Raw genomic sequence first — 12987 nt, 5'->3', positions numbered from 1 at the left:
TCTGGCAAGGAAATGCTTATGTAACTAATGGCAGACACAAAGTATACCACATTCTTGGCCGGAAATTGATGGCTTCAGGAGTCTTGAAAGACAAGACTTGGCCAAGAGTTGTACTTGAGGATCAATTTGGCCTTGCAGGATAAGTGGCTGTTCTCACATTTCCACCATAGTTCTAGGCACTAGTGGAGCATGAAGGCCAAAGTGCCCGGCAGCAATTTGCTCAGGCTTGTGGTGGGACTATGTCGGCCAACAGACCTAAGGCAAGAGTTGCAGGTCTGAGATGCATTAGTTGATTTTATTGAATTTACCCTTGGCAAACAGCCACAGAAAAATGAGATCCAGTTTGTCAATGGATGGGACAGCCCCAGCCTCTCAGTGACACTGAGATATGGATAGTGGACAAGGTACTGACACAGTGTATTTAATAATTCTGCTGGAGACTGGATGGGTTAGATCTAACACTGTGGACTTCCAAGCTTCAGAACTGCCTCTCTCTGGTGCAAATGATCACTGCGCTTGTTGGAGCAAATCTTTGAGCATTTTTCAGAATTGTTCACAGTCACACCTGCCAAAATCTGTCCTCCTGTTTTTCATCAACAAAAATATAGTCCTTGCTCTCTTTCAGAGGTTTACTTTCAGCATTCAGAGCGCATATTAGGCAGATGAACATTCCTTGCCAGGCCTGTCTACGAATTGGCTTAGGTTGCTCCATTGACTTTCTGGTGTTACTCCTAGCATTTGGAACTAGGTCACATCTCCAACTGTGCCCCTCCTGCCTCTCAACCCTGCTCTTTCCTGCCTTGACTACTGTGCAGGGCATGGGCACACCTCCTCAGCTTCCATCCCACTCTTTCCTCTTGTTGCAAGTTCCTCGGCTTCACCTGGTTTACCTCCCCATGGAGGCCACTTCTCTACCATTGGAACCAATCTTGTTCTGTCCCAGTCAAGGTGTTCCTGGGGCCTCTGGAGCACTGGAAATCTCCTGGGAAATACCCAGTGCAGTGATAGTGCCCTACCTCTTCCCCAAATTCCTCTGGGTCCAGCTGTGTTGGCAAGAAGGGAGGGTAGGATAACCTATACTTTCCAAGACCTTGGGAAGGTCCCAAGCAATGTGTTCACATTGTACATTTGAAAAATTTGCATCCATGAGATTTTGCCATAATCAAGGGAGACTGATACACCGGCTGCCACATCCAAAGAGGCAGCAGGCGTGCAAATGATCCACTTCCCACCCAGGTAAGCACTGAGGAAATTGTGTGTTGGATGTATCTCAGGAAGTGTGTCAGGGCCCCAGTATGGAAAGAATGGACACATTGGTGGCTCTTATTCCAATCCATGGAGAATGGTGGTGCCAGGCAATTTTTAGTGGTAGAGTGATTTTTCTGGTGAATTGCAATAAGGAACAAGCCGCAGATGTGATAACTATTACACTATTGCCTAACAGTCAATGTTCCCAAATTCTTAGAGGACTATCCTCCCAGACTTGAGCAGCGCCAGGTCTAAATGCCTAAAGGGTTCCACCTGCAGACTGCATTGACCAGCTTAGAAGATGCTAACCTTTGTGCTTTTGAATCCAGTTTGTGATGAGTATCAGGGATTCCAATTACTCCCCACGAAAGAGGAATTCTTTGTAATTTTGGTCAAAAACTGAGTGATTTAGACCATTTCTCTTGTTTCTGATCTATTGGAGGCTGAATAGTTAAGTGAAGTGTTGTTGAGGTCCCTTCCTTCTTTCTTTCCTTCGTCCCTTGTTTCGATCGGTAGTAGAGCTTGTTCTCATGCATGAGATTTGAGTTCAATCTCTGGTGTGTCCAGGTGTGTCCCATTGCAAAATAGCCTTTACCTGTAGATGTGTTTTATTTAGGCTTTTTGCTTTTGTTAACCTATTCTTACTCATCTTATCTTTCTTTCTCCTTCTCTTCCTATAGCTGGTGGCTATATTCTCTAATGTTCAGAGGCTTTCAAAAATCAAGAGAAATTTTCTGCTGTTTGTAATTAGTATACAACTCATTCAGTTTTAAAAATTAATACTTCTATTCACATACTATTTTCACAATATATGAGAAGCTAAGTTAAAAAATTTAGATACCCCATACACGTTTAAACATTTAGCATCAAGCTATAAAAATTCATGCCTAATATGTTAAATTATTTTATCTGTAAATGTTTTTAAATTTTTTCTCTCACTTTATTACAATGAAGTTTAACAGTACAGAAAAGTTACATGATCTTTGTGGATTTATTTTATCTTTAAATGTTGGAAACATCTTACTACTGTGTTATTGTCATAGTATACTAATGAAGCATTCATCAATACCTCCCAACAGTGCTTCTCAAACTTTAGCATAGATCAAAATCACCTCTAGGGTTTTTAACATAGATTATTAACTCTGGACCCACATTCCCAGAGTTCCTGACTCATGGGTCTGTGGTGGGTCTTAGAATTTGTATTCTTAGCAAGATCCCAGAAGATACTGATGCTGCTGGTCCAAAGACCACACTTTGAGAAACACTGTCTCACATTGCAATCTGTTTCTAAAGTGTTATAGCCTAGATTTACATTTGAATCTTCAGCATCTCTCTTACGATTTTTTATTTCACAGGATATAAGTAGGTTTCCTCACCCAATCTACTAAGTAGGATTTTCCTTCTTGGACCAGGCTGAGATTTATATGCGTACCGACTGTGGATAATTCCAAGCCTAGAACCTGAGATTGAAAGCAGCTTTCAGGGTGGCTGTCTCACAGTTCTTCCCCAGATTACAGTTTGGCTTTGTACTTTGTTGTGTTGTTGCTATTTAGTCGCTAAGTCATGTCTGACTCTTTTACAATCCCATGTAGCCCTCCAGGCTCCTCTGCCATGGGATTTCCCAGTAGTGGGCTGCTATTTCCTTTTCCTTTGTACTACAGCAAGAAATGTCCCAGTGCTTTGCTGTAGTCATCTATGGTTCTTTCTTTTTTTTTTTTTTAATATCAGTCTTTCCAAAAGGCCCTTGACCTGAGTGACTTTTATGCATGGTCCTGCTGGGGTAAAAGCCAATTTTACAGTTGCTTGTTTTAAACTGGGCCTTGTCAGGTTCAAGAGAATCTGAAGGCTTTAATGACACTGATTTACATAAAACATCTTTCCGACATTTAAGTCCTCTAAAATACTTGCACAACAACGTAAAATACACATATATTTTTTTAATGCGGAAAGTTGACCGCATATGTTCATAAAGAAAAGTACCTGGGAGCCACACCACACTTACGGGTTTGGGGGTGTAGCTCAGTGGTAGAGCGCCTGCTTTGCATGCATGAGGCCCCGGGTTCAATCCCCGGCATCTCCAGTCTGTTACTGAGTATTCACTCTGTGGTGTTTTTACACGCTGGATAAACAGACAAAGTCGTTCTTCGCACTTTGGATATTTCTGAGCAATTTAAAGTCTAAGTATTACTCTGCTGAAAAAAATATACCTTGCTTCGACCGCCAAAGTCCCATAAGACTGATCCTATAACTTTCTTTTGGAGGAGGTGAGAAGTGGGAGGGGTCAGAGAGCAAATCAGCCTGAGACAAAGACTAGGTTGGTTTCCACTCCTGTCTTTTTTTCCCAAAAAACTCTTTGACCTTTGTCACAAGAGCTTCTGTCTTAGTAGGTCATAAACAAACATTTTATTTCTCATTCCATTTTAAAAGAGATCATAAAAGTACACTACTGGTATCAGTTCAGTTTAGTCGCTCAGTCGTGTCCGACTCTTTGGGACCCCATGGGACTGCAGCACCCTAGGCTTCCTTGTCCATCACCATCTCCTGGAGCTTGCTCGAACTCATGTCCATTGAGTCGGTGATGCCATCCAACCATCTCATCCTCTGTCCTCCCCTTCTCCTCCCGCCTTCAATCTTTCCCATCATCAGGGTCTTTTCAAAAAAGTCGGTTCTTCACATCAGGTGGCCAAAGTATTAACGTTTCAGCTTCAACATCAGTCCTTCCAATGAATATTCAGGGTTGGTTTCCTTTAGGATTGACTGGTTGGATCTCCTTGCAGTCCAAGGGACTCTCAAGAATCTCCTCCAATACCACAGTTCAAAAGCATCAATTCTTCAGTGCTCAGCTTCCTTTATAGTCCAACTCTCACATCCATACATGACTACTGGAAAAACAACAACTTTAACTAGACAGACCTTTGTTGGCAAAATAATGTCTCTGGTTTTTAATATGCTGTCTAGACTGGTCATAACTTTTCTTCCAAGGAACAAGAGTCTTTTAATTTCATGGCTGCAGTCACCATCTGCAGTGATTTTGAAGCCCACGGCCCCCTCCGCCCCCCAAAAAAGCCTGTCAGTGTTTCCACTGTTTCCCCATCTATTTGCCATGAAGTGATGGGACCAGATGCCATGATCTTAGTTTTCTGAATGTTGAGTTTTAAGCCAACTGTTTCACTCTCTTCTTTCATTTTCATTAAGAGGCTCTTTAGTTCTTCTATGAATGAAGCAGGGCAAAGGCTAATAGAGTTTTGCCGAGAAAATGCACTGGTCATAGCAAACACGGTCTTCCAACAACACAAGAGAAGACTCTACACATGGACATCACCAGATGGTCAATACTGAAATCAGATTGATTATATTCTTTACAGCCAAAGATAGAGAAGCTCTATACAGTCAGCAAAAACAAACCGGGAGCTGACTGTGGCTCAGATCATGAACTCCTTATTGCCAAATTCAGACTTAAACTGGAGAAAGTAGGGAAAACCACTAGACCCATTCAGGTATGACCTAAATCAAATCCCTTACGATTATACAGTCGAAGTGAGAAATAGATTCAAGAGATTAGATCTGATAGAGTTCCTGAAGAACTATGGACAGAGGTTTGTGACATTGTACAAGAGACAGGGATCAAAACCATCTCAAGAAAAAGAAATGCAAAAAGGCAAAATGGTTGTCTGAGGAGGCCTTACAAATAGCTGTGAAAAGAAGAGAAGCAAAAGGCAAAGGAGAAAAGGAAAGATATACCCATTTGAATGCAGAGTTCCAAAGAATAGCAACAAGAGATAAGAAAGCCTTCCTTTGATCAATGCAAAGAAATAGAGGAAAACAACAGAATGGGAAAGACTAGAGATCTCTTCAAGAAAATGGGAGATACCAAGGGAACATTTCATGCAAAAATCAGCACAATAAAGTACAGAAATAGTATGGACCTAACAGAAGCAGAAGATATTAAGAAGAGGTGACAAGAATACACAGAAGAACTATACAAAAAAGATCTTCATGACCCAAATAATCATGATGGTGTGATCACTCACCTAGAGCCAGACATCCTGGAATGAGAAGTCAAGGGGGCCTTAGGAAGCATCACTATGAACAAACTAGTGGAGGTCATGGAATTCCAGTTGACCTATTTTATCTCCTAAAAGATGATGCTGTGAAAGTGCTGCACTCAATATGTCAGCAAATTTGGAAAACTCAGCAGCGGTCACAGGACTGGAAAAGGTCAGTTTTCATGCCAATCCCAAAGAAAGGCAATGTCAAAGAACGCTCAAATTACCACACAATTGCACTCATCTCACACACTAGCAAAGCAATCCTCAAAATTCTCCAAGCTAGGCTTCAACAGTACGTGAACCATGAACTTCCAGATGTTCAAGCTGGATTTAGAAAAGGCAGAGGAGCCAGAGATCAAATTGCCAATATCTGTTGGATCATAGAAAAACCAAGAGAGTTCTAGAAAAACATCTACTTCTGCTTTATTGACTATGCCAAAGCCTTTGTGTGGATGACAACAAACTATGGAAAATTCTTCAAGACATGTGAATACCAGACCACCTGACCTGCCTCCTGAGAAATCTGTATGCGGGTCAGGAAGCAACAGTTAGAACTGCACCTGGGACAACAGACTGGTTCCAAATCAGGAAAGAAGTATGTCAAGGCTGTATATTGTCACCCTGCTTATTTAACTTCAATGCAAAGTACATCATGAGAAACACCGGGCTGGAAGAAGCACAAGCTGGAATCAAGATTGCCGGGAGGAATATCAATAACCTCAGATATGCAGATAACACCACCCTTATGGCAGAAAGTAAGAACTAAAGAACGCCTAAGTAGTAGATCCATAGGATAGACCATTAGTAGAGAGCCTGAGAGTCATTGAGAATACAAGTGCAATGAGAATCGGTTGTGGAAATAAAAAGTTCCAATCAGTGAAGTTGATCTACCTTTAAAGATGGTATCAGACTAAAAATTCTTTTTGATTGTTAAAACTAAGGGTTCAACTTTTGAGATGAAAAACCAACAGGCCCCGCTGGGATTCGAACCCAGGATCTCCTGTTTACGAGACAGGCGCTTTAGCCAACTAAGCCACAGAGCCAGCTGTTTGATAGCTCCAGCTTCCTTTCTGATCAAATGCTACTCAATTAGGTGAAGAGCTGTGTTAATTAAAGTTACTACACACGCCGTGGATAGAAGAGACCGGCGGCTCCATGAAGTCGCAGAGTCAGACACGACTGAGCGACTGAGCACACACCCACACTGCTCACTCTCTTCTCGAATAAATAGACCTTATAGAACAGACAGAACCGCGATGAAGACTCCTGGAACTTAAGCAACAAAACACTTACTTGCTCTCGCACCGTAACGGAGAAAATGTACTGAGAACAACCATGGAATGGGAAAGAGTGGATACGAGCTGATTATTCTTTGTGCAGGAAGGGGCTTCTGTAAGTGAGGCCAGAGACGCTCTTATATTTCACCGGATTGTAGTAACTTAGAATCCTCAAGTGAGTGAAAGTAGAGTGAAAGGCTCTTCTAGCAAAACAGGTCAGTTAGAACTTCAGTCCAATTGATGCCATTCCTGGTTGTTAGGAGATGGCACACTTGCGCACTGAAAAGCAAAACAAACAACCCCAAACTTCAAACACATTCAGACTCTGCTAACAGCTGCCAGCTTGTGCTCGCTCTTGCTTCGGGAAGCAGGAGACTGTCAGCATGGAGGTGGTTAGGTCAGAGCTCACTTAACGGTTTTCTGATTCAAATCCCAGGAGCCTTTGCCAGCCGGAGGCTGGGGAATGGCCTCCTTTCCTGCAGCTCCTAGAAGGCGCACAGACGGAAAATACTACTGGCTTGGCTTTGGGAGGCATCAGACTCTTTCTTCTCTATATTGCCTTCTTCAAATGGATGTTCTTTAGTATTAGTGTTTTCCACATGGACCCTCAACTTGTAGGAGCTAAACAAACATTAACGGATTGTACAGTCACGAAACTAAGAATCCATTCTTAAACTGTGAACTCTTGCATCATGATTTTCTGCCTTTAATTGGAGTAAGACCAGTGCTGAAAGGGAGTGAGTTTAACTTAGCAGATGCCACTGTGCATCTACCCAGCTTCCAAGGCCTCATCAAAATACAAAATGGAAGGACTGCAAAATTCTTTATTTAACCACGTAAACGCTGAAAGGAGCTCTGAATGATAAGACCTTTGAATCCCAAAGTCTTATTGCTTTTTTGAGTCAAATGTTCTGATATTGCCATTTTGTATCCTATTCAGAATGTTTTTGATGGCTCAGATGGTAAAGCATCTGCCTGCAATGCGGGAGACCGGGGTTCAATCCCTGATTCGGGAATATCTTCTGGAGAAGGAAATGGCAACCCACTCCAATACTCTTGCCTGGAAATTTCCATGGATGGAGGATCCTGGTAAGCTAGTCCATGAGGGTCTCAGAGTTGGACATGACCGAGCGACTTCACTTTCAGAATGTTTTTATAGTGAATATAAATGTTTCTTGCTAACCAGGATAGTGATTTTAAAATCTAATCTATACTAACAAACTTCCATGATTAGGACTACACTTCTACTCCATTTATAGTTACTTTTATATTTTCTGAGTTTGGGAAACAACACCTTTAGAATACTAATGGGCTAGGAATCATGGTGTTTCTGAATTCCAGGTAGCTGAATTGTTTACGATCTGGACTAGGTAAATTTCAGTCACAGAAGTACTGTTGGGAGGACAGCATTTAAGGTAAAGTATCTTCAACAAGAGTAATATTACTTTGAACCTACTATGTGTCAGGTATTGAAATCAGCTCAGTTCAGTCGCTCAGTTGTGTCTGACTCTTTGCGACCCCATGAACTTCCTTGTCCATCACCAACTCCCGGAGCTTGCTCAAACCCATGTCCATCAAAATCAGTTCTATGGATACAACTAGGTACAAGATGGCCACAGATGATAGAAAACAAAACAAGAAATTTTAATGAATGTCAAATATCATAATAAAAGAAGTACAAGATGACAGACGAGCAGCTAACAAGGAGGTGTCAAACATACCAGACATAATAAAAGGGGGGAAAAATAAAGACAATGACTTGGAATAGTGACTTAAAATTTCCTCACCTTGTGGAACAATCATTTCAAATAACTTAGAATTTATCCTAAAAGAAAAATTGGGGGGAAAAAATAGGACCCTTTGAGGATTAAACACAGGGAATTCTATGTGAGCAGATTAGCTTTTCCCAGCACAATTTTCTTCTGGCTCTTCAAGGTTGTTATTAATTTTTAACTTTTATTGGTGAATAGCTTATTTAAAATACCAAAAAATACAAATATTGCATTTTTATGCATCTAGCACGTTTTTTACTTTGTTCATTAGAACAAAAAGTTAATCTTTTTGTTGCCACTTGTAGCAACTGTGAAATGGATATTCCAGTCCCCTTATCTAACCTTCCTCTCCTTTGATCACCTCATACTATAGGAATTCAAAACATGATCGTCTGATCGCCTTCCCTGAATATTTAAACTCTCCCAGATCTCCCACATTTTCCTGAGGTCCTGTGTCCAGATTATGTCTTTGTGAGGAGAAGTGCTCTAGTTGGTTTCATTCCCTTCATCTAGTGTGCTCTCTCTTTGGATCTGAAGGGCCAATATAGATAAGAAAAAAGAGAGACTAGCTTTCTTTTCTACTTACATACCAGGACATATTTTATTTCAATTACTGAGAGGTCATTAGTCACAATTTAGGATTAAACTATGCAAGGATTGCCCTCCACTACAGTGTAGGTCCACTGGATCTCATTCCCCCGAGAAATGAAATGAATAAGGTGTGTTCTTCACTAAATGACCCTGAGTTCACATCTACTTTTCTCTAGCCATAAGACTGTGCAGAAATTACTAAATGGAGTCAAACTCAGGGTAGGCTCAAAGAAATTTCATTACTGGTAAATAAAAGGAGTGTTTTTAGTCTTTTACTTCAGTGCTAATGTATAAAGATCCACAAATAGATTTTCCCCAGCCTTCTGCTCTGTGTGTTCTTAGAAAATAGCTCCGTTTTTTTTTTTTTCTCTATCTTTGTTTCTTTTAATATTATTTGGGAGAAAAGAAACCATACAGAATATGAGATCTAGTTTTACCTTTTTAAAATAGTCTTCGCTATTTTATATTGTTGAAACCATTATTACTTTCCTCTTAGGGACCCAGAGTCATATGATAAATTAAAATAAGACTTGCCTTATGAAGTATTAGCTCCAAGTTGTCAATATCAACTCCTCTTTCCTGAGGTAATTTTATTTCAGAAAATGTAGTGCCTTTCCTTGCTTTAAGTCTAGGTCAGAGCCATTTCAAATCACAGATAGATATCCCTCAATTTAAATTTTGGGGAGGAAAGCTTATAGTATACTTGTTCTGTCCTGGATGGCCCTGAATTATTAAATGATCCACTTTCTTCCCAGTAATGAACTTTGCAAACACAGGGATCTCAGGAAATAGCAGTTCTCAGTTCATAGTCCTTGAACAACTGTGGTAGAATAATAAAAAAAAAAGAGACAGAGAAGTGTTTTTCTCTATTTAGCAGACTGCTATGTGAAATTAAGTTATCACCCCATCTGCCCTTGACTTGGCCAAGCTGGGGACTACTCATGTATCTATGACCACCTCAGTCACTAGTGGTGTCTCTAAAATAAGGTTAGACTGAGAAAGGGATAAGCCTGCAAGTCTACCTCTCATACGTCTCGTCCTACCTTTGTGGATATTTGGAAATAATTTAAATAGAGACTTTCTAGGCCAGCAGTTCTCAACTGTAACTGCATATTCAAATCACCTAGTGATCTTTTTGAAATGCTGGTGTCTATTCCACTCTCTGGACAAATTAAACTAGAACCTCTCAGTGCAGAATCCAGGAATCAGATAATTTTAGAGCTCTCAAGGTGATTCCAGTGTGCAGCCAAGTTGGAGAATAACTGCTTCAGGTTGAAAGAAATTTATGAGCTCAGGGAAACTGTATTGATTATCTTTCCCCATCCCTTCCATCACCCAGTGCACATTTTACCTACCAGATAAAATAATTTAGTCAGGACACTGTTGTTAAACTGCACCTAAACCTTTTTTATTAGTTAAATTAAGGAGGGTCTTTTCATGGGTTTGGGATAGAGAAATCTTAAAAAAAAAAAAACAAAAACAACCCACCTTTGATGGAGTAGGTGACCTGAAGTGACAACAAAAGCAGGTAGTCATTACAACTCAAAACTGGTTTCTAGGCAGAACTGTTGATATCTCACAACTGCTAGCCTTGTCTGTGGGTATATGGCACACTGAAAATGGGACGAACAAGGAATGAAATAGTTTGTGAACTATTTCTTTATTGATGGCTTAGCTGATAAATGCTACGACTACTATTTTAAGTTTGTCCAAAGTGTTCTAATATCTTTAAAGCTGTGTTGGAGCTAAACTATTGTAGGCCTGTAATAAGTATTGATAAGAGCAATTGTTCAGTAAATAACAGCAGAGAATGATTTAGCTAACAGAGTGCAAACCTCAGTGCACCACACTTTCAAAGGCCCATTTTAAGATCCATTCTTTAATCTTGTGGTTTTTTTCTTAGTCAGGAAGCACAAGCACTAGATTCACCCACGAACGACAGACCAAATCATTAGAGACCAACAGAAAGGATGGTTGCCCTTATTATCTTTTTAAAACTGGACCCTTGTACCTCTAAGAACTTGGAGCCCTTGACCACAGCCTCCAAGAGCCACATAGAGCTGCCCAGAGGCCTCCCTGAAAAGTAAACAAAAGTACCGAAAATGTGTTTTTTTTTTTTTTTTTTAATTTCCTTCATTTGCTCATGTGACAGGGTGTCACGAATTGGAAATTGAGGCAAAAGCACCGAGATCCAAGAAATGCTGCATTCCAAAGGGGACTAGCCCTTCACCAAAACAAAGGAGCTGGCCAAGGAAAGTCCTTACCCACATGAATGGTATAAAAGGGCTGGGTTTAGGAAAATAAGTTGTTTTTTTTAAAGAGCGTTAACGTTTTTAGAATCAGTGAGGTAAATTTAGAGACTACAAAAGAAATCAGTATAGAAGGAATTAAATCCACACTGGTATGAGCGCCGCGAGCTCACTGGCAAAACGCACTGAGGGGAAAACGTGTCTGTAGCAAAATGTTTCACTTTCACTCCTTTGTGTTCGATTTCTGAGAGAACTGTCACGTTTTGAGAAGCGAAACGTATCCAATGCTTTCACAGCCTGGGAAGAGTTTCTTTTCTTTCTAGAGAGCTTCCAGTGAAATCCATCTTTCTTATTGAGCCTCTAGGTACGAAACCTGAGTCTGGAGCTACCATCCCATCCCCCACCCCAAACCCCAGCAGAAAAGCTAAGTGAAAATCCTAAATCTTCTAATTTAGAGTTTAAATGGATAACTGTCAACCCCCGCCACCCCCGCCCGCAGCCATGGAATAGCGACCAGCGTCATTTCTGATTTCACTTTGTGGAAAACATCTCTAATCCCTGCTGAGGACGGAAAGGAATAAAATTTTAAAACGTAAACATTACTAGCATAACCCGAGCAAAGTATAAGTACCCGGCGGCAAGAACGGTTAATCTTTAGGTTTTACAGGAATGGACTGTGGCCATTCCATCCCTTGGAGAGATGTATTTCCGGAGCTGAAAAGAAACAAAAGCTTGGAGATGCTGGGGATCGAACCCGGGACCTCATGCATGCTAAGCATGCGCTCTACCACTGAGCTACATCCCCACTCTAACTAACTGGCCTTTTCTAAACTATCTTCATGAAATAAAACAAATTTACATTTTAAATTATTTTGCTATTTTCTGAAAGATACAATTCCCACCCTTGATTTTATAGTACTGTATTACCAAGGAATTCCGATTAGCCTGTGTCTTGCAGACATTCAGAGACTGATGAAGATACAATGAGCTCGGAAATCTGAGTAGGCAACAGCCTCCCAGACCTTTCTTTCCAGAGCCCTTTTCTCTTTTGTCAAAAGATGTGTGAGACAAAGGAAAATTCCTTACAGGAAAGATAAAAAATAGTTTGCCAATGACTGTCTTTAATTATGAAACCTACCAAACTGTCTTCAATTCTGCATCCCATTCCTGGACTCCAGAAACCGCTATGCAACTATTCTTAGAAAACAGGGAGCCAATGAAGGTATTTCTGTTAAAAAAGTAAATTCCTTCCACTTTTAGCAACTGAGAGGACTGAAAGGTGAAGATGTTGGTTTGCTTCCTGCAGCCTTCTGATCCTCATTTAATTCAAAGAATACACATCAAATTCAGGGAACATGAATCCTCAGATCTTGCTCTGATTCTTCAGAAAGAAAAGCCAGAAAGTAAGAGATTTGTCACTTCTAACACTGAGGCAAACCCTCTGCTTTCATGGTGCTTATCTTCTGCAGAGTGAGTGGTTCTTTAGAATTCAGACCACTCTCTCAACAAGAGATGCAAATCAAAGTTTTCTCCCGCCTAGTCCCCAAATACAAAAACCTGTGAGCCAATCTGGAAGAATGAATAATAATGTCAAATAGAAACAAAAGGGAGACTGAGGATACAGCATGCTTACAGGCGTGGAAGTGTATGTAGTTCAGAATGGTTGGAACTGAAACGACCAAGGCAGAGAAATCAGCTTGACAAGATATAATCAGCATTTCTCATCCTTTCACCTTGCTAAGATAACCTAAATTTTATTCATATAGTAAGAATTTGCATAAACCATGAATCATCTGAAATA

General features: G+C 40.5%; 3 non-coding genes across 3 annotated transcripts; 1 reads left to right on the top strand and 2 right to left on the bottom strand.

Annotated features, from left to right (window-relative positions):
* Positions 1 to 3256: 3256 nt before the first annotated feature.
* Positions 3257 to 3328, top strand: TRNAA-UGC (transfer RNA alanine (anticodon UGC)). The gene has a single exon. It is a non-coding gene; the product is annotated as a tRNA-Ala (tRNA).
* A 2938-nt stretch (positions 3329 to 6266) lies between these two features.
* Positions 6267 to 6340, bottom strand: TRNAT-CGU (transfer RNA threonine (anticodon CGU)). Its single transcript has one exon. It is a non-coding gene; the product is annotated as a tRNA-Thr (tRNA).
* A 5579-nt stretch (positions 6341 to 11919) lies between these two features.
* TRNAA-AGC (transfer RNA alanine (anticodon AGC)) lies at positions 11920 to 11991 on the bottom strand. The gene has a single exon. It is a non-coding gene; the product is annotated as a tRNA-Ala (tRNA).
* Between the last annotated feature and the right edge of the window lie 996 nt (positions 11992 to 12987).

This window comes from Ovis aries, chromosome 20 (assembly GCF_016772045.2).
Source record: "Ovis aries strain OAR_USU_Benz2616 breed Rambouillet chromosome 20, ARS-UI_Ramb_v3.0, whole genome shotgun sequence".
Lineage (NCBI taxonomy): Eukaryota > Metazoa > Chordata > Mammalia > Artiodactyla > Bovidae > Ovis > Ovis aries.
The sequence above is the reverse complement of the archived record's forward strand: the minus strand, read 5'-3'. Positions and strand labels throughout refer to the sequence as shown.